Genomic DNA, 20,357 nt, shown 5'->3' on the forward strand with positions numbered 1-20,357 from the left:
GAGCGCCTTCAGGTTCCCGAGGGCTTCCTCAGCCTCAGGGGTCCAAGTGAAGCACTCGACCTTCCTTAAGAGGCGGTACAGAGGCAGGCCTCTTTCGCCGAGGCGTGAGATGAAACGGCTCAGAGCCGCAAGGCATCCCGTGACCCTCTGTACGCCTTTCAAGTCCTTGATGGGCCCCATGTTGGTGATGGCCGCGATTTTTTTCGGGTTGGCCTCGATGCCCCGCTCGGAGACGATGAACCCCAAGAGCATGCCTCGGGGGACCCCGAAAACGCACTTCTTGGGATTGAGCTTTACGCCTTTCGCCTTGAGACATCGGAACGTCACTTCAAGGTCGGAAAGGAGGTCGGAGGCTTTCCTTGTCTTGACTACGATGTCATCGACGTAGGCCTCGACCGTTCGACCAATGTGTTCGCCGAACATGTGGTTCATGCACCTTTGGTATGTCGCACCCGCATTCCTCAAACCGAACGGCATGGTAACATAGCAGTACATGCCGAAGGGTGTGATGAAAGAAGTCGCGAGCTGGTCGGACTCTTTCATCCTGATTTGGTGATACCCTAAGTAGGCATCGAGGAAAGACAGAGTTTCGCACCCAGCAGTGGAATCCACGATTTGATCGATGCGAGGCAAAGGGTAGGGAACTTTCGGACATGCTTTGTTTAGACCAGTGTAGTCTACACACATCCGCCATTTCCCTCCTTTCTTTCTCACAAGCACAGGGTTGGCAAGCCATTCGGGATGGAATACCTCTTTGATGAACCCTGCTGCCATTAGCCTGTGGATCTCCTCGCCTATGGCTCTGCGCTTTTCTTCGTCGAATCGGCGCAAAGGCTACTTCATGGGTCGGGCTCCAGCTCGGATATCTAGCGAGTGCTCGGCGACATCCCTCGGTATGCCGGGCATGTCCAAGGGACTCCACGCGAAAATGTCGGCGTTTGCACGGAGAAAGTCGACGAGCACTGCTTCCTATTTGGGGCCGAGCTCGGAGCCGATCCGTATCTGCTTGGAGGCGTCGTTGTTTGGGTCGAGAGGGATGAACTTAACCGTCTCCGCCGGCTCGAAGTTGCCGGCACGGCGCTTCACGTCTGGCGCCTCCTTAGAGAGACTCTCTAGGTCGGCGATGAGGGCCTCGGATTCGACGAGGGCCTTGGCGTACTCCACGCACTCCACGTCGCATTCGTACGCATGTCGATACGTGGGGCCGACGGTGATGACCCTGTTGGGGCCCGGCATTTTGAGCTTGAGGTAGGTGTAGTTGGGGACGGCCATGAACTTGGCGTAGCATGGCCTCCCCAGTACTGCGTGGTAGGTTCCTCGAAATCCGACCACCTCGAACTTGAGGGTCTCCCTTCGAAAGTTGGAGGGTGTCCCAAAGCAGACGGGTAGATCGAGTTGTCCGAGGGGCTGGACGCGTTTCCCAGGGATGATCCCGTGAAAAGGAGCAGCGCCTGCCCGGACCGAGGACAAATCGATCCGCAGGAGCCCGAGGGTCTCGGCGTAGATGATGTTGAGGCTGCTGCCTCCGTCCATGAGGACCTTGGTGAGCCTGACGTTGCCGATGACGGGGTCAACAATGAGCGGGTATTTCCCCGGGCTCGGCACGCGGTCGGGGTGATCGCCCTGGTCGAAGGTGATGGGCTTGTCGGACCAGTCTAGGTAGACCGGCGCCGCCACCTTTACTGAGCAGACCTCCCGACGCTCTTGCTTGCGGTGCCGAGCCGAGGCGTTTGCCACTATCCCACCGTAGATCAATAAGTAGTCGCGGACCTCGGGGAACTCTCCTGTCTTGTGATCCTCCTTCTTATCGTCGTCGCGGGCCCTGCCACCTTCCGCAGGTGGCCCGGCCTTGTGAAAGTGGCGCCGAAGCATGGCGCACTCTTCAAGGGTGTGCTTGACGGGCCCCTGGTGATAGGGACACGGCTCCTTGAGCATCTTGTCGAAGAGATTGGCACCTCCGGAAGGTTTTCGAGGGTTCTTGTACTCGGCAGCGGCGACAAGGTCCGCGTCTGTTGGGGCCATGCTTCGTTGCGCCGAAGGTCTTGCGTGAAGAAGCAGCTTCGGCTGAAATCGTCCCCAGGAAATGGCCGAAGGTTCCTTTTTATAGAGCTTCGGCGTTGCAAACCGACATAAAGATAGAATGACCTTTTTATCCATAGAGGTCTAAGATAATGTTGTAAACTTTTGTAAAGGGCATAATTGTAATTCGTCACAGGCTGCGTCCTGTGTCTATAAATAGATGAACAGTACCCCCGTACTGTTCACACGAACCTGTCATTTGCCTTCGCATCACACTTGTATTCTTCAAGACCGAAGGTACATTTATAATTTGGAGTCATTTACATTCGTTTATAATAATAAAAATGGAGATGATTTTATGATAACATTTAAGTATTTTCATATCTCATGATTTATATGAATGCTTCGTTCCTCATTGTCACGCTTACGAAGCTACGTCCTTCGTAACCTTCGTCCGAGATGCTTTATATCCCAAAGGGATATAATGTTATGGAGGACGAAGGACTTTTACACTTAACATTTTCTATGTTGCCTTGTTCTTAATTCTTAGCATTTGAGAACAAGTCCCCAACATTGGCGCCCACCTCCGGTGAACTCACTTCCACTTTTTGAGCTGATGGCTTCGTTCAACAACCGAGCTGGAGCTGCTTCGGACCCGAAGCTGGTGCTACCGATCACAGGTGGCTCGTCCTCAGAGCCAGCTAACAAGAAACAGAAGAAGGAAGCACAGAGGAGGGTACAGCATGTTGGGGTGCAAGGACCCTTCATCAAGACAAGATGGTCTCACATTCCTATTACCTTCTCCCAAGAGGACCTTCAGCTCAAAGATTACCCACACAACGATGCCATGGTTATCTCTTGTGTTATCAAAGGATTTCTGGTCCACAATGTCTTGGTTGACACAGGCAGTGCAGCTGACATCATATTTGCTAAAGCCTTCAGACAAATGCAAGAGCCAGAAGATAAGATTCATGATGCTACACATCCTCTCTGTGGCTTCGGAGGAAGACAGATTGTAGCACTGGGCAAGATCACCATGTCAGTGACCTTCGGATTCATCAACAACACTAGAACTGAGCAAGTTGTGTTTGACATTGTTGACATGGAATATCCTTACAATGCAATTGTTGGTCGTGGTACTCTTAATGCCTTCGAAGCAATCCTTCATCCTGCTTATCTTTGCATGAAGATACCTTCGGAACAGGGACCCATTGCTATCCATGGAAGTCAGGAAGCCGCAAGAAGGGCCGAAGGTAACTGGACTGACTCCAAAGCAATCCATAATATAGATGGAGCCGAAGCTTGTGAACAGTACAAATTCAGAAGGGAGAAGGCAGCTTCAGCAGATCAGCCGAAGCCCATGCTATTGTGTGAGGACATAGCAGAGCAGAAGGTGCTGTTGGGCTCGCAATTATCTGAAGACCAGGAGAAAACCTTGATAAGGTTTTTATTCAACAACAAAGATGTTTTTGCATGGCCGGCTAATGATCTCTGTGGAGTAAATCGGGATGTTATTGAACATTCGCTCAATGTTGACCCATCCTTCAGACCCCGAAAGCAGAGGCTTCGGAAAATGTCTGATGACAAGGCCGAAGGGGCTCGCAATGAAGTAAAAAGACTCCTCAGTGCAGGAGTTATCAGAGAAGTGAAGTATCCAGAGTGGCTAGCTAACACTGTTATGGTGAAGAAGGCCAATGGCAAGTGGAGAATGTGTATCGACTTCACAGATCTCAACAAGGCTTGTCCGAAGGACGAATTCCCGTTGCCAAGGATAGACTCTCTAGTCGATGCAGCAGCTTCTTCAGAGCTCATGAGTCTCTTGGACTGTTACTCAGGATATCATCAAATCTGGATGAAAAAGGAAGATGAGCCGAAAACTAGCTTCATAACTCCAAGTGGCACGTATTGCTATCTTCGGATGCCTGAAGGGCTCAAAAACGCTGGAGGAAGTTTCAGCAGAATGACTGCGAAGGTTCTTCAGTCTCAAATAGGCAGAAATGTGTTGACCTATGTTGATGACATTATCGTCAAAAGCACGAAGCAGGAAAATCATATTGCTGATCTGCAGGAGACCTTCGCCAGCTTCAGACAAGCTGGTTTGAAGCTGAATCCAGAGAAATGTGTCTTCGGAGTAAAGAAGGGTAAATTTCTTGGATGCTTGGTTTCAACAAAGGGAATCGAAGCTAATCCAAATAAAATCGAAGCTATACTTCGAATGGAGCCACCAACTACAAGAAAAGGGGCCCAAAGATTGACAGGAAGGCTGGCATCTCTCAACAGATTTATATCCAGATCAGCAGAAAGAAACTTACCATTTTTCGAGGTGCTGAAGTCAGCCGAAGTCTTTCAATGGGGCCCAAGTCAACAAAAAGCCTTCGAAGAGTTGAAGCAATACTTGATAGATCTCACAACATTAACTCCACCAATGCCAGGGGCTCCTCTGTTGTTATATGTGGCAGCTTCGCACTCAGCAGTAAGTGCGGCACTTGTCCAGGAGAAGCCTGATGGCCAGCTCAAGAAGCAAGTCCCAGTGTATTTTGTATCTGAGGTCCTTAGTGTCTCAAAGAAAAATTATACAGAGCTGGAGAAGGTATTATATGCCGTTTTAATGGCATCCAGGAAGCTTCGGCATTATTTTCAGGCATACAATATCATTGTTCCTTCTTCGCAGCCGTTGAAGGATATAATGAGAAATAGAGAAGCTACTGGACGGATTGGGAAATGGGCTGCAGAGCTCAACGAATTTTACATTGATTATGTGCATAGATCTTCGATCCAGTCTCAAGCATTGGCAGATTTCATTGCCGACTGGACGCCAGGGGCTCAGGATGAAGAAGCAAATAAAGATGCCGAGGTGTGGACAGTATTTTGTGATGGATCTTGGGGAATCTTCGGAGCAGGTGCAGCTGCTGTGTTGGTTTCACCATCCAAGGTCAAAACTTGTTATGCAGCAAGACTTGATTTCAGCTGCACAAACAATATTGCTGAGTACGAAGCCCTGCTTCTGGGCCTTCGGAAATTAAAGGCAATGGGAATCAGAAGGGCAATTCTTAAAACTGATTCCCAGGTGGTTTCGGGTCATGTTGACAAAAGTTGCAAGGCTAAAGATCCGAAGCTTGAAAAATACCTAGATACGGTCCGAAGGATCGAAGCATCCTTCGAAGGATTCTCTGTCAAGAATATCCCTCGAGGACAAAATGAGCATGCTGATTTGCTAGCTAAGTCTGCGGCACAGGGGCTGCCGTTACCTTCGGATGTGTTCTTCGAAACAATAAAGGCACCTTCAGTGGAGCTCCTTGAAAGAGCAGTCCTCAACATATCTCCTGTTTACAGCGAAGATTGGAGAACTGAAATAATCTCTTACCTTCAGGGTAAGTTCCTTTCAGATGACGAAGCTTACAATAAAAGAGTAGAGGCAAGAGCTCGTCCATATGTCATGATAGAAGGGGAATTATACAAACATGGAGTTTGCGCTCCGCTGCTCAAGTGCTTATCTAGAGCCGAAGGTATAGAGTTGATGAAAGAGATACATGCAGGCCTGTGTGGATCCCACATCGGATCCAGGCCGTTACTTGGAAAAGTGTTCCGCCAAGGTTTTTATTGGCCGAAGGCAGCTTCGGATGCAGCGGAGTTAGTCCAAAAGTGCGAAGGTTGTCAAAAATGTGCAAGAGATCAAAAGCAACCTTCGTCTTTGACACAGCTGATACAACCCATCTGGCCATTGCAAAGATGGGGCCTTGACTTGTTGGGTCCATTACCACCGGCCCAAGGGAATCTAAAATATGTTGTAGTAGCTGTGGAGTATTTTTCCAAATGGATTGAGGCGAGGCCATTAGCTACAATAACTTCGGCCACTGTCCAAAAGTTTTTCTGGCAGAACATTGTCTGTCGCTTCGGAGTACCGAAGGCCATCACTGTAGACAATGGAACGCAGTTTGACTCCGAAACTTTCAGAAACTTTTGTGATCAAATTGGAACGAAGATCCATTTTGCATCAGTCAGGCATCCGGAGTCGAATGGGCTTGTTGAAAGGGCCAACGGCATTATAATGACAGGAATAATGAAGCTAATCTTCAATCAACCCAGGGGAAAGTGGCCAGACCAGTTAACCAAAGTGGTGTGGAGCCACAATACAACAGCATCAAGATCTACAGGCTTTACCCCATTCAAGTTATTATTCGGAGACGAAGCAATAACCCCGGAAGAAGCCAAAGCTGGATCAATAAGAGTAGTGGCTTCGGCAGAATCAGGTCCCGAAGATGCTTGCCTTGTGGAAAAGGATGCTTTAGAAGGGATCAGGCTTCAGGCCGTGGAGAATATCAATAAATATCAGGCTGAAACAGTTAAATGGCGAGATAGAAAAGTCCGGTTAAAAAATATTGAGCCGGGACACTTGGTGCTTCGGAGAGTGGCTAACCCAGATACAGTGGGTAAGCTACAGTTGAAATGGGAAGGACCATTCTTAGTAGTATCTTCGTCAAGGCCTGGATCGTACAAATTAAAGGACATGGATGGCAACGAAATTCCAAGGTCTTGGAATGCGGATGAGCTTCGGCGATACTATGTATAACATGATGTAATTTTTTATGTTTTTTCTTTTCTTTTTCATGGCACCCTTTTCCTTTCCGAAGGGGGAGAAAGGTTTTTAATGGGGCCATCATGTGTAATTTCCTTTTTTAGTCTTATAAGAGCAAAATCCCCCAAAAAATGTAAATGTAACAGCTGAGAACGCACCATCGAGTGCAGGAACTGAAAAAGAAAAAAGAGAAGAAGCTCCAAAGACGTCCCTAAGGGGATGCAGAGCTCTCAGCGAAAAGTCAACGCTGGTACCGTCTAAGTAAAAGACGAAGAAGCTCCAAAGACGTTCCTAAGGGAATGCAGAGCTTATACCGCCTAAGTAAAAGGCGAAGAAACTCCAAAGACGTTCCTAAGGGAATGCAGAGTTTATACCGTCTAAGTAAAAGACGAGGAAGCTCCAAAGTCGTTCCTAAGGGAATGCAGAGCTGATGTGTGGTTGATTCCAAGGAAATAATGGTTGAGTGTGGCTTCGGTTATATGTTTTGGACATTCATTCGCACATCACATTACATCATAGCATTTGCATTCATAAGCATTCATTCATGGCATCTGTGTTACTAAGTGGTTGCTTCGGCAAAAAGGAGAAGTATTCTTTTATGTTTTGGAGTGTACAAAAAAAGAAAAGCTTCGGCAGAAAGAAGAAGTAGTCTTTTATGTTTTGTACAAAAAAGCAAAGCTTCCGCAGAAAGAAGAAGCAGTCTTTAATGCTTCGTTGTGTACGAAAAGAAGGGAAGGTGTTTTTCGCCTTCGGCTCAAAATATTGATTTCGTCCACATCAAAGCGTCTTAATAAAAGGGTAAGGATATATTACAAGGTATGTACAAAGTTCCTTGAGAACGGTTTAATTGTATTTACAACAAGTTGTTACAAATTTTCTAGCCTACTACTACTAATCTTCTTCAGGCTCCCGCTTCGGCGGCATATTCTTTAATCACCTTCAGCTTCGTCATCCTACATGAATCCAGGTATCCAGAGTAAAAATCAAGTATGAAGGAGAAGGTAAGTACAAAGTAGGATTTCTTACTGGTTCAAGATGACTTCGAGCTTCGTCTCCAGCCTTCTCCCGCCCGCCTTTTGTCCATATCATTTTTATAAATCTATTTGAGATACTTCGGGCGAGGTCAGGTATATCGTCCAGGATTGATGGAGACAGGGTGAAGTTGGGCCTGTTGACGATCTTTCCATGCTCGCAGCCAGCCTTCAGGAATGCTGCAGCAGTACCCCGAGAAGCTACCCAGGCACAGAAGTCACCGTGCCCAGCTATAACTTCGTCAAGTTCTTCAATTTCAGCTTCGATATGATCGAAGGCTTTTGGTAAATCTTCATCCGAAGGGGTAAATTTCCCGCTGCTGGCTCCAACTGAGTAAAAGATCTTCTTTAGTTGTTGGATACAATTGTTGCTAAAATTCAAACATTTATCCTGAAGGCTTGTTAATGATTTCTTCAAATTTGAGTTGGCTTGGACTTCGGCTTCAAGTTTAGAATTAAGCTCTAGCTTTTCTTGTTCAAACTGTTTTGATTGACCGATAAGCTTCGAATTCAATTCTGATATTTTAGCTTCGGTCTCTGCCAGCAAGCCTTCGGTTGATTGAAGTTCGAAGTCTTTCTTTTCAATGATGACTGATTGTTCTTTTATTTTGCTCTCCAAATTTCCAATTATAGCTTCGTGTTTTTTGTCCTCTAAATCCTGCTGCATCTTCAGAGCTTTGCTCAGTAGCATGCTCTGCACAAAAACAGTTTTCGTTAGTAACATTTTCATTATCCAAAGCAATAAGGAACAGAGAAAAGATTGTTTACCTTGAAATTGGAATAAAATAAGCTGCCGACGATATGCTGTCGTCGGTAGCGGCTGATATCTATCTCTAGCTTCGGAAAACCGATACTCTTTGACAGAGTACCGATGACCTTAGCTCCGGTTTGGTCTCGAATGCAGCCTAATTTTTCATCGTCCACACCTCCGAATAGAAGAGCTCCTGGCCTGTATCCGCAAGATTTGGCATAGTCTTTTAGCTCTTCTATTTCGTCCTCCGAAAGTTTTTGCCCAATTAAATTTTGAAATGTGTAGGCTTCGTCGTCCGAAGCGACTTCGGCTATTTCTTTCCCCTTCTCAGGCACTGCGGCCATGACTTTTTTAGCAGCAGCGGCAGCTTCTTCTGCAGCCATGTCTTCTAAAATTTTGTCGATATTCTCAATGGTAGTCTCTAAGATCACATCTTCGGCTGTAGCGGCTTCGGTAGCCGCGACCTCCGAAGGTGCGACTTCGACGTTTGTTGTGTCTTCAGCAGCTGCTGTTTTCTGAATTGATGCTCTCGGTGGCGTCTTGTCAATAACTTCTGTTACGGCAATAATTCTTTGCCTTTTTGCTTTGGTTATCTTCGTTTTTTCCGGCTCCGCCACCTTTTGAAAAAGCTTCGTCAGTCGAGGCCCTAATGGACTTAGCTTCGTGGGCATGGGTTCAGTCATTACCTTTAGAATTTCCTCCACGTCGCTGGTAGAAGGTGGTGTGGGGGTCCCCTCTCCTTCGGATAGTTTTCGCTTTGGAGTTGATATTTTTCTCTTGACAATTTTCTTCTTTTTTGGTGGTTGTTCTTCATCCTTGTTTAAAGCTTCGGCCTCTCTTTTTCTTCTCTGGCCCTCAGCATCCTTGTTCAGCTGCGCATAGTCAGGATATTCGAAGCCCAGTGCATCAAGCACTCGGTTCAGCCTTCGCTTCGGACGGGTACCGAAGGCTGCTGTCATCAGTTGATCTTCTTTTTTCGAATAATTTCCAAGAATTTCATTACACATCACCTCAACTGTGTCCAGCCACTCTTGGCAGGGCTTCTTAAAATATTTCTTGAATTTGAAGTGGTAAGGAAGCCGGACAAGATCCCCTTCCTTCTTCTCCCCCTTTAACTTTGGCATTTCCCATTTTTTCAGAGTAGGGAAGACTTTGAATGCTAAGAATTCTTGAACCAGATCCCTGGTACCAATATGCTCTGCAATGATTCTGAATTCATCCATTGCCCGTTGAGTTTGACCCTCTGGTGTCATGTTGCAGTGGGGTCGGGTTTCTCCGAAAGTTAGCTCGAGTGGACTTTGCACAAGCTTCTCCTTGTCCTCATCAACCTTGACATAGAACCATTCTGATTTCCAGCCTGCCGGCCATTTGCTTCGGTAGCTAATTACAGGAAACTTTGCGGTTTTCCGGTAGGCAAAATTGTAGCAACCGAAGTTTTCATGAAGCCCATCTTTTCTGGCCTTTGTTTGATAATGCAATTCATGAACTCGACAGAAACTGTCAGCAAAAGGCTCCACTGCTTGGCTTCGGAGGGCCCAAATATAAACGCTAAGCCTAACGATAGCGTTAGGAGTTAACTGGTGAAGGTAGATGCCAAACCTCTTCAATATCTCCGCAACAATCTCGTGAACAGGGAATCTTAGCCCAGCCTTTAAAAAGCTTTTGAAGATGACAACCTCGTCCTTCTCTGGTTTCGGGGTGGTCTCTTCTCCCCCGAAGCGAAGTAGCTTTTTCTGATCTTCACTGAAAAAACCTGCTTTCACCATCTTGGTGAGATCAACCTTTGAAACAGTCGATTTTCCGAAGTCTAGGTGGCTGGGTTTGCTGGGCATGGCAATACGGTAGTCATCTTCGGAGTCGGTTTCTTCAATGTTCCCTTCTCCTTCGGCAGCTGTCGGGTTTGCTCCGGCAGCAGCTATTTCTTCCGTAGTCACCAGTCCGGAGCGCTGCATCGCTTCGGAGATGGGCACAGTCTCCGAAGCTTCAGTTTCGTCCCCCTCACGCTCAACCCTAGCTGTAGAGCGAACTCTGGCCATCTAATTATGAACTTGTGAAACTTTAATACTTTTTTCTCCGAAGCAGGCTTCAAGATGGAGCTTCGTTCAAACCTGACAAACAAGCTTCGGTGATGGTTAAAAATTTTGGCAGCAAAACAGTGCAAATAGCAGTAAATGCTGTGGTAACTTCACACCTACTCGTCTGTTTATATAGTGCTGCAGGTAAGAAGGCGAAGCGGCAGGGTTTTTACACCAGGCGGGCAGTAACTTGTACTCGCTGCGCAGTGGACCGCAAAGACCAAACAGTGACTCTGCAAGGTGGGACCGACACGATCTCGGGAAATGAATCGTTTCTCGGCAACGAGCTCAGGGAAGGTGTTTTTTGGACCTTCGGCTTCCCGAAGCTTGAGAGGATTTTTTCACGGTTCAAGCTCGTTACGAAAAACGATCTAGCGCCGCGAAAGGGGCTACTGTTGGGGCCATGCTTCGTTGCGCCGAAGGTCTTGCGTGAAGAAGCAGCTTCGGCTGAAATCGTCCCCAGGAAATGGCCGAAGGTTCCTTTTTATAGAGCTTCGGCGTTGCAAACCGACATAAAGATAGAATGACCTTTTTATCCATAGAGGTCTAAGATAATGTTGTAAACTTTTGTAAAGGGCATAATTGTAATTCGTCACAGGCTGCGTCCTGTGTCTATAAATAGATGAACAGTACCCCCGTACTGTTCACACGAACCTGTCATTTGCCTTCGCATCACACTTGTATTCTTCAAGACCGAAGGTACATTTATAATTTGGAGTCATTTACATTCGTTTATAATAATAAAAATGGAGATGATTTTATGATAACATTTAAGTATTTTCATATCTCATGATTTATATGAATGCTTCGTTCCTCATTGTCACGCTTACGAAGCTACGTCCTTCGTAACCTTCGTCCGAGATGCTTTATATCCCAAAGGGATATAATGTTATGGAGGACGAAGGACTTTTACACTTAACATTTTCTATGTTGCCTTGTTCTTAATTCTTAGCATTTGAGAACAAGTCCCCAACAGCGTCGGCGGCGTCGCGTTTCGCTTGCGACTTCTTCCTGCCTTTCTTCTTGGTGTCGTGCTGAGTTGACGCCTCGGGGACATCTTCCGGTGGGCGGCCCTGGGGCTGCTTATCCTTCCGGAAGATGGCCTCAACCGCCTCCTGGCCAGAGGCGAACTTGGTGGCGATGTCCATCAGCTCGCTCGCCCTGGTGGGGGTCTTGCGACCCAGCTTGCTCACCAGGCCGCAGCAGGTGGTGCCGGCGAGGAATGCGCCGATGACATCCGAGTTGGTGACGTTGGGCAGCTCGGTGCGCTGCTTCGAGAATCGCCGGATGTAGTCCCGGAGAGACTCCCCCGGCTGCTGGCAGTAGCTTCGGAGATCCCAGGAATTCCCAGGGCGCACGTACGTGCCCTGGAAGTTGCCGGCGAAGGCTTGGACCAGGTCGTCCCAGTTGGAGATCTGCCTCGGAGGCAGATGCTCCAGCCAGGCCCGAGCAGAGTCAGAGAGGAACAGGGGGAGGGTACGGATGACGAGGTTTTCATCATCCATTCCACCCAGTTGGCAGGCCAGCCGATAGTCCGCGAGCCATAGTTCCGGTCTCGTCTCCCCCGAGTACTTTGTGATAGTAGTCGGGGTTCGGAACTTGGTCGGGAACGGCGCCCGTCGTATGGCTCGGCTGAAAGCCTGCGGACTGGGCGGTTCGGGCGAGGGACTCCGATCCTCCCCACTGTCGTAGCGTCCCCCACGTCTGGGGTGGTAGCCTCGGCGCACCCTCTCGTTGAGGTGAGTTCGTCGGTTGCGGTGAGGGTGTCCGTTGTCGAGGCGACCCGGGGCCGCAGGCGCTGTGTTGCGCTTGCGCCCGGTGTGGACCGAGGCTTCCCGCATGAATCGGGAATTCGCGGCGCGTGTTCCGAGGGGTACCCCTACCTTCGGGAGGCGGAGCTTTCGGCCCGTCGGACCGCGGCATCCTCCAGGAGATTCTTGAGCTCTCCCTGGATACGCCACACTTCGGTGGTAGATGGCTCCGGCATCGCGCGGAGAAGTATTGCCGCTGCAGCCAGGTTCTGGCCGACCCCACTGGAAGCCGGTGGCGGCCTTGCCCTGACATCGTCGGCGATGCAGTGCTGGATGCCCTGGGGTAGATGACGCGCTTCTCCGGCCGGAGGTTGGTCTGCCCATTCCTGCCCGATGTCCCGGCGGAATCGCTCAAGTGTTCCTGCTCCCTCATCGAGCCTGGCCTGCATCTCGCAGATTTGCTCGAGTTGTGGGTCATGACCCCCCACCGGGACGGGGACCACAGCTAGCTCCCGAAGGATGTCAACGCGAGGCGCAGGCCTAGGGGGATCACCGTTTTCCGGCGTACCAAGATGGTTGCCTTCGCCGGGACCCCCTAGATCAACGTGGAAACATTCACGACTTAGGCCACAGTCCTCGTCGCCGAGGCTGCGGCTACCGTCAGAACAATCGGAAAGGCAGTAGTCACATGCGGTCATGAAGTCCCGCATGGTACTAGGGTTACCAAGTCCGGAGAAATCCCAACAAAAGTCGGGCTCGTCGTCTTCCTCGGAACCCGAGGGCCCATAGGTCGAGACGGCCGTCAGCCGGTCCCAGGGTGACCGCATACAATACCCCAGAGGGTTTGGACTCGCCTCTATGAGGACGTCCACCGAAGCGAAGTCACTTGGTGGGTCGAGGCTGAATCCAAAAGGCACGAGATGGGAGTCGGTCGGTACCTCTTGGTCGACGGGCGGTGACGAAGCCGCGTCAGGAGCAGACTGCACCGTCGTCTCAGGTACGAGGGTGACGCCCAACAAGTCCTTTGCGAGTGTGCTGGCGTCGTCCGTTTGCTCGGAGCTGGCGTGTTGCGGGGAGACGGCGCTCGTCTTCGTCTCAGACACGAGGTCGATGCCCGACGTGCCCCCCGTTGGGGCGCCGGCGCCGTCGACTCGCTCGACAGCCGACGAGATGTCGCCTCCTGCTTGGCCTTGGTTGCCCCGCCTCCTCCTCCGTCGGCGGGGGAGGGGACGGGACGAGCTCGAATGTCGTTCTTCCGCCACGTGGGGAAGACATCGTCGATTCCGCCGCTGGCGGGCGGATTGTCGGCCGCCATTGTCGCTGTCGCGCGGCGGGGGAAGGAGTATCATGTCGTAGCTGCCGTCGAGGGACATGAACTCAAGACTCCCGAAACGGAGCACCGTCCCGGGCTAGAAAGGTTGCTCGAGACTACCCATCTGGAGCTTGACGGGAAGCTGTTCGTCAACACGCAGTAGGCCCCTACCTGGCGCGCCAACTGTCGGCGTTTCGACCCCGGGGGGTCCCTGGACCGACGAGTAAATTGTCGCCGCGTGACCCAACCCAGATGGGTCGGCGCGAGATGGAGCGCGAAGGGGGGAAGAAGCCGGAGGGAGACAGGCGTAAAAGGGGAAACCCGCGGCCTTCGTGTTTGTCCCGCGCCCAGGTCGGGTGTGCTTGCATTAGGGGGTTACAAGCGTCCACGCGGGAGGGAGCGAGAGGCTTGCGCGAGCGCCGTCCCGTCCTTCCCCGCGCGGCCAACCCTCTGTAAGAGGGCCCTGGACCTTCCTTTTATAGGCGTAAGGAGAGGATCCAGGTGTACAATGGGGGGTGTAGCAGTGTGCTAACGTGTCTAGCGGAGAAGAGCTAGCGCCCTAAGTACATGCCGTCGTGGCAGCCGGAGAGGTTTTGGCACCCGGTTCGTGTGGTGTCGTGGCCGTCGGAGGAGCGCTGGAGCCTGGCAGAAGGACAACTGTTGGGGCTGTCGAGTCCTTGCTGACGTATCCTTGCTTCCGTAAGGGGGCTGAGAGCCGCCGTCGTCATGGAGCATGCGGGGCGCCATCATTACTTGTTTATCGGGTGAGCCAGATGGGACGCCGGTCTTGTTCCCCGTAGCCTGAGTTAGCTTGGGGTAGGGTAATGATGGCGCCTCCTGTGACATGGTCGGTCCGAGCCCTGGGTTGAGCGAGGCGGAGGCTCCTCCGAGGTCGAGGTCGAGTCTGTCTTCCGAGGCCGAGGTCGAGTCCGAGCCCCTGGGTCGGGCGAGGCGGAGACTGTCGGCTGAGGCCAGGGCTGAGTCCGAGCCCTGGGGTCGGGCGATGCGGAGTTCGTCATCTTCCGGGGCTGAGGCCAGGGCTGAGTCCGAGCCCTGGGGTCGGGCGAAGCGGAGTTCGTCGTCTTCAGAGGCTGAGCCCGAGTCCGAGCCCTAGGGTCGGGCGAAGCGGAGTTCGTCGTCTTCCGGGGCTGAGCCCGAGTCCGAGCCCTGGGGTCGGGCGAAGCGGAGTTCGTCGTCTTCCGGGGCTGAGCCCGAGTTCGAGCCCTGGGGTCGGGCGAAGCGGAGTTTCCTATGGCGCTTGAGGCCGGACTTGGCTGCTGTCAGCCTCACTCTGCCGAGTGGCACAACAGTCGGAGCGGCGCAGACGGCGCTGTCCTCTTATCAGGCCGGTCAGTGGAGCGGCGAAGTGACTGCGGTCACTTCAGCTCTGTAGACTGAAGGGCGCGCGTCAGGATAAGGTGTCAGGCCACCTTTGCATTAAAGGCTCCTGCGATACGGTCGGTCGGCGTGGCGGCTTGGCCAAGGTTGCTTCTTGTCGAAGTCTGGGCCTCGGGCGAGCCGAAGGTGTGTCCGTTGCCGGAGGGGGTCCTCGGGCGAGACATAAATCCTTCGGGGTCGGCTGCCCTTGCCCGAGGCTGGGCTCGGGCGAGGCGAGATCATGTCCCTTGAGTGGACCGATCCTTGACTTAATCACACCCATCAGGCCTTTCCAGCTTTGTGCTGATGGGGGTTACCAGCTAAGTTTAGGAGTCTTGAGGGTACCCCTAATTATGGTCCCTGACACGTTCGATGCGTTCGCCTGAACACCACGCTCAGACCTCATCATTGATTCACTGCCTTCGGCTAGCTCATGCCCAACCACTGATATCGTTGTTGTTTGCCTCCACGCTGTGTGCGACAGCATCATCGTTTTCCCTTTATGTGCTCATCCTCGATCTCTGCCTCGCCATCACCCTCTATCACAGCACCATGTCGACGACTTGTGATTCTCGCTTTCGTGCTCACACCTCGCAAGATGCTGCTCTAGTACTCGCCTGTTGGATGCTGAACAGAAGAAGGCCCCTGTGCGACGCCACTAAATGCTCGACGAAAAGACGAACTGGGGATTGTCAATGTTCTTGCAAGTTTTGAGTCAGACTTACCTTGGATGAGAAATCCCTGATGTTCGAGAGAAGTGAGGCCTATAAGCGCTCTCTTGGGGCTCGACAAAGCACCTGAACCTGAGTTTCATCGACGATTGTACAAGTATCGGGTCGATTCAGTCATGGTAAGCTAGTTTATTATTCATGTTATATAAAGTGATAGTAGGATGGATTAATGTTTCTAGCAATTAGCCAATAAATTATGTTATTGTTATTTATCCCTAGTGTGCTGTCGGATAAAGTCGATACCCTGTCATATTAAACATCACATTCTCTAGGTTTATTAATAGATTAAATGTCATAAATAAATAATTGTTGTTACCCAAAATAATTAGGAGGCGAGTAAGATCGATAAGTCCGTTTCTGTGAAAACCTAGGAACTGCCAGTGGAGAGTGGTAATAAGCGCTTTAGATCTTTGGTTGTTAGGAAAGCCGTTTTATAGAACTCTATGTTGTAGGATTATGTTCTACTTGTTAGATTAAGGATAAATGAGATATTTAATTTAGTTGGTCTTATGCATAATAGCCATGAATAGTAATTCTAGAAGGTAATGTAATGGTTTCTATTCTTAGTCTGAGTCATGGGTGTCCGGTAATAGTGAGTCGGAGTTTTATTAGACTCTCCATGTTATGCTTTAATTAAAGGCAACATAGCGTGTATTTATAGTTATTGTTCTCGATGTCTGAGTTGGATCCGATTAATTGGAAGTTCATGATCATTGTCTTAGAAAGTCAAAAATATCAAGTGCTTGCATATTAGAGTTGGCAACGTCTTGCTATGCGTGTCTAATTCTCTTCAGTACAACAATATTTAGTCTGGTGCTATTCTTGTTTATGTTCAGCATGCACATTATGCATTTCATTTAGGTACGTTAATTAATCATGATGCGAAGGACAAGAGCCAAGTGGACCTCAAGATGGTGCAATGAGTGGTCTTCCCCGCACGACGATGTCATCAGTCGGATCAACCTAAAGATGGACAGACTGAACAAGTGCTAAGACAAAACGCTAATTGCCAAGTGGATGTCATCTAACAAACGCTAACCTAGTGTAATTCCAAGCAAGCCCCGGTGCATTATCCCTTTTCCTTGTTGTTTTAAAATCTTTGTCACCTTATATGATGCATTAGGTGATAGGAGCTGTGTGCTAAACAATTGATGCATTTCCTTCCTTGGAAAATTGATCACCATTCCTTGATTCCCTTTTTTGAAAAGGATTTTTATGATGGTTAGCCTTGCTTTTGAAAAACAAAATGTTTTGTTTTAAAACAAAAGGTGATGCTTCACATTGGATGGGAATTTTACAAAGAATGGACTGGTGATGGTGAATCCATCATGGTCGTGATGGGTTCAACATCTGAAAAGAAGTACCTCTATCATGTACCAAACTTTGGGTTTTAAATGATAAAGACGATACAAGGCGGGTGACTTGCACGAGAATTAAATCTCGGTGTAGCATCTCCGGCTGAGTCGCTTAAGGACCGAGCCGATGTAGGCCTGCTGACCGAGGACCTTTTAATTGGTCATATGCCTCGTCACGGGTAAGCTTTGCCTCAATCGGACCAATACCAGAAAGGCCACCACACAATGGGAGTGGAGAGATGGCGAGAGTAGCGTGTACCCTCCGTGGCAAGAGGCTAGACAGTGGTGTATCTGTGCTGTCGGTTGGCGTGAACCCATTCTGGTCTTGAGAAACCCGGTGGCGAGTTGACATATGCAAGGGTTAAGTGCTACATATGTCGTGTGGTTGGAGATCCCTAGCTGGGTATTAATCGATTCGGATCGCCGTTACTTCTTGGGCATGAAGACTTGGTCACTGACTTACACGTAGCAATCCAGTGACCTGAAGGGTTGATAAAAGACGGCTAGTGTAGGCCAAGTGTTTGAACTAGGATGGAAAGAACTCTAGATGCAGGTAACTACTTAACTTGATAATAAAAATGGATTTTTAAGGATCCACTCATAGTAAGCTTTTCTGCAAACAGAGTCTTTGAGTGTTGATAAGCTTTACCTTGATTCCCAAAAGCCAGCATATCCTTGAGAGTCTTTTTCCTTAGACGGGTAAGACTTGCAAAAGTACACTTCGTACTCAGGGTTTTCGAACCCATGTCGTTGCAGGTACTAGATTTGTGCTGCTGTGGATGGTGCTAAGCGCCGGTGGGCACGACCTTCTTATAGGTTAAAGTAGCTCTTCTATGCTTCTTATTAAGGATTATCATTGAGCTAGCATATATTTCAAACTTATAAATAATCTACAACATTTCAAAGTTTATTTCTTTGTATCACTTTTGTAATCACTCCGATAAACATAATGTAAATTTGTTGTAACTTGTAACTTTTTGTAATAAAGAAATTCCGCTGCAAAATGTTGGTGTGTGATTTTTGTTTACTTAATCTTGTGATCCTGGTTGTAAGTGGTTTATCCGGGGTCCTTGGGACACTCGGATGGATCCAGTTAATTTATCTGGTGCACATGCATAGCCATCTAAGGTCTTTGAGACTTGGGCAGGTGCATGTGGGCCCAATAATTTGGGAGTTTCTACCACAGCTGGTATCGGAGCAAGATTAAGTATATACGATCACATACGTATTTTCAAAACAGAGTTTTGTTTTTGAAAACCTATTTTCAACTAAACACATTGTTTGGTTTTGAAAAACAGGTTTGAAAAACTATAATGCTAGCGACATCCTCTGTTAAGCCCTAAAATTAAGGACTATCAGGTGGCTTACATTAAAACACTAACCCACAACCGGGGGGATATTGCATACAAGTGTAATGTTGTTTTTCGAGCCATTCGGTTTTGAATGGACCGACGCTTAAGTAAGGTATGATGCGAGAGCATGACCGAACAAACATTGGTCTAGGGGAGTGTTTAAATGTGGTGTCCGACTATATACATGTTCTACATATGTATATATGAAAGCTGCGATGTGGAGTAATTACTTTTCTGAGAATTCGGTACCCCATGTGTGTGTATTGGTTATACAAACATGGGAATACTGAGAAGTGTGATGTACTTGTAACGACGCACCTACGCTCAAGTAAGAAGGTGGGTTACCATAATGGGCTACCCTATGGTTAAAGTGTGGCAGCGGCGCCTATGCGTGTCTTGGTGCTTAATGAAGAGCTGGCCTCCATATAGAAATATATGGAGTATAAACTGTGATAAATTGTCATGTTTGAATTGCATCATGGGAAATTGAGCTGTGATGGAATTTTCTGTAGGTACACTAACCTCGAAAATGTATGTGTAGCTGACGACTAGCAAAATACCGAGAGAATGGTAAGTATGCCACCGATATAGAACGCTATTGTCACATTATGCTGGCAAAACTTGTGAGGACGCATAGGACGAGCATGCATCCTGATTGTTGCATCGTGTTTGTCACCTATACATCCAAAATGCTTCTCTCATCTTTATTCCAGTAACTGATTGTAGATAATGTGGTGTCTTAGAGATATGTGTTTAGATGGCTTCTAACTTTTCTTAATTTGACCATTAGTGCAAATTGTGTTTGCTATTGTGCTTAATGTGCCGATAGGATGTTTGTGACCTGTTTGCCTAAACCCAAAACTAGGCCATGTTACCATGACCCAAATTTGAATTTTCCGTTATCACTCCACGACCAAGCTCATGCAAATGGGTGCTTAGGTAATCTGTTTGTTGGACATAAAGTGTACCCGGACTTGAAACAAGAATCTCGAGTCATATCTCCTTCCAAAACCAACCTTTTCGGTTGGTGCAAGCTGATATCCCTAATTCCAGTTTGCCTCTTCTTAAGAATCATATCATCGCTTTATCAATCTAACCCAGGAAAGACATGTCCGATCATTTTCTTGAGTTTGATGCCTTTGATTTCCTCATTTCTATCGAAGGCATACCAACTTAATCTTATGATTGTTTTCCCTCTGTATCTAATCAGATACTAATCCTTGACCTTGTAATCTCTATGATGGCATAGAAATATGCTTGGGGCCGAATTAACAGTCTCCCATCGTACTCCCTTCATCATCCAATTTAGGTTTTGGCCATGATCTATTTGGCTTTCTACTTGTAACCATTCTTACAGGTGGTCTCTTTTGTATATTGTCATCATGGCTCAATCTATTTGTGTCACGTGAGATTTCTTATTGGTTACGTCTGGTAATGGTGTTATGACTAAAACCGATGGTGCCGCGATGAAACCGAGGGCCTCCAATGAATGTACACACATGGTTGTGCTGCTCGGCATGCGCTGGTATCACAGTTTATAGTCATAATCCATTATGAGACTATATCGATATGTTATCTCTGCACAAATTGTTCTTACCACATGAGATTCGTTATTGGTGCCAGTTCGGTAATGGTGTCATGATTAATGGCTTATGGTGCCGCGACGAAACTGAGAGCCTCTTGTGAATGCGCACACAGGATTGTGCTACTCGTCGGGTGCTTGTATTAAGGTCTCTAGTCATGATCCATTATGGAACTACATTAATATGTTATATTCTATGGACTCTTCCCTTTAACCGATTTCTATGTTGTTTGTCGAAATCATCAAACCACATATGCCATCACTGTGGCATCAAAAGAGTATATAACTCTGATGTATTCCTTAAGTAAATTTCTTACCAATTCAGAAGTCTTCATCGAAAGTCAAAACCTATATGTATTTAATCATGTGATAAAAATCTATCTTCCCATGTGCGGTCTCTTTTCTCTTGATGTTAGTGGTGACTGCACACATACAAGTTCTCTTC

This window comes from Zea mays, chromosome 6, assembly GCF_902167145.1.
Source record: "Zea mays cultivar B73 chromosome 6, Zm-B73-REFERENCE-NAM-5.0, whole genome shotgun sequence".
Classification (NCBI taxonomy): domain Eukaryota; kingdom Viridiplantae; phylum Streptophyta; class Magnoliopsida; order Poales; family Poaceae; genus Zea; species Zea mays.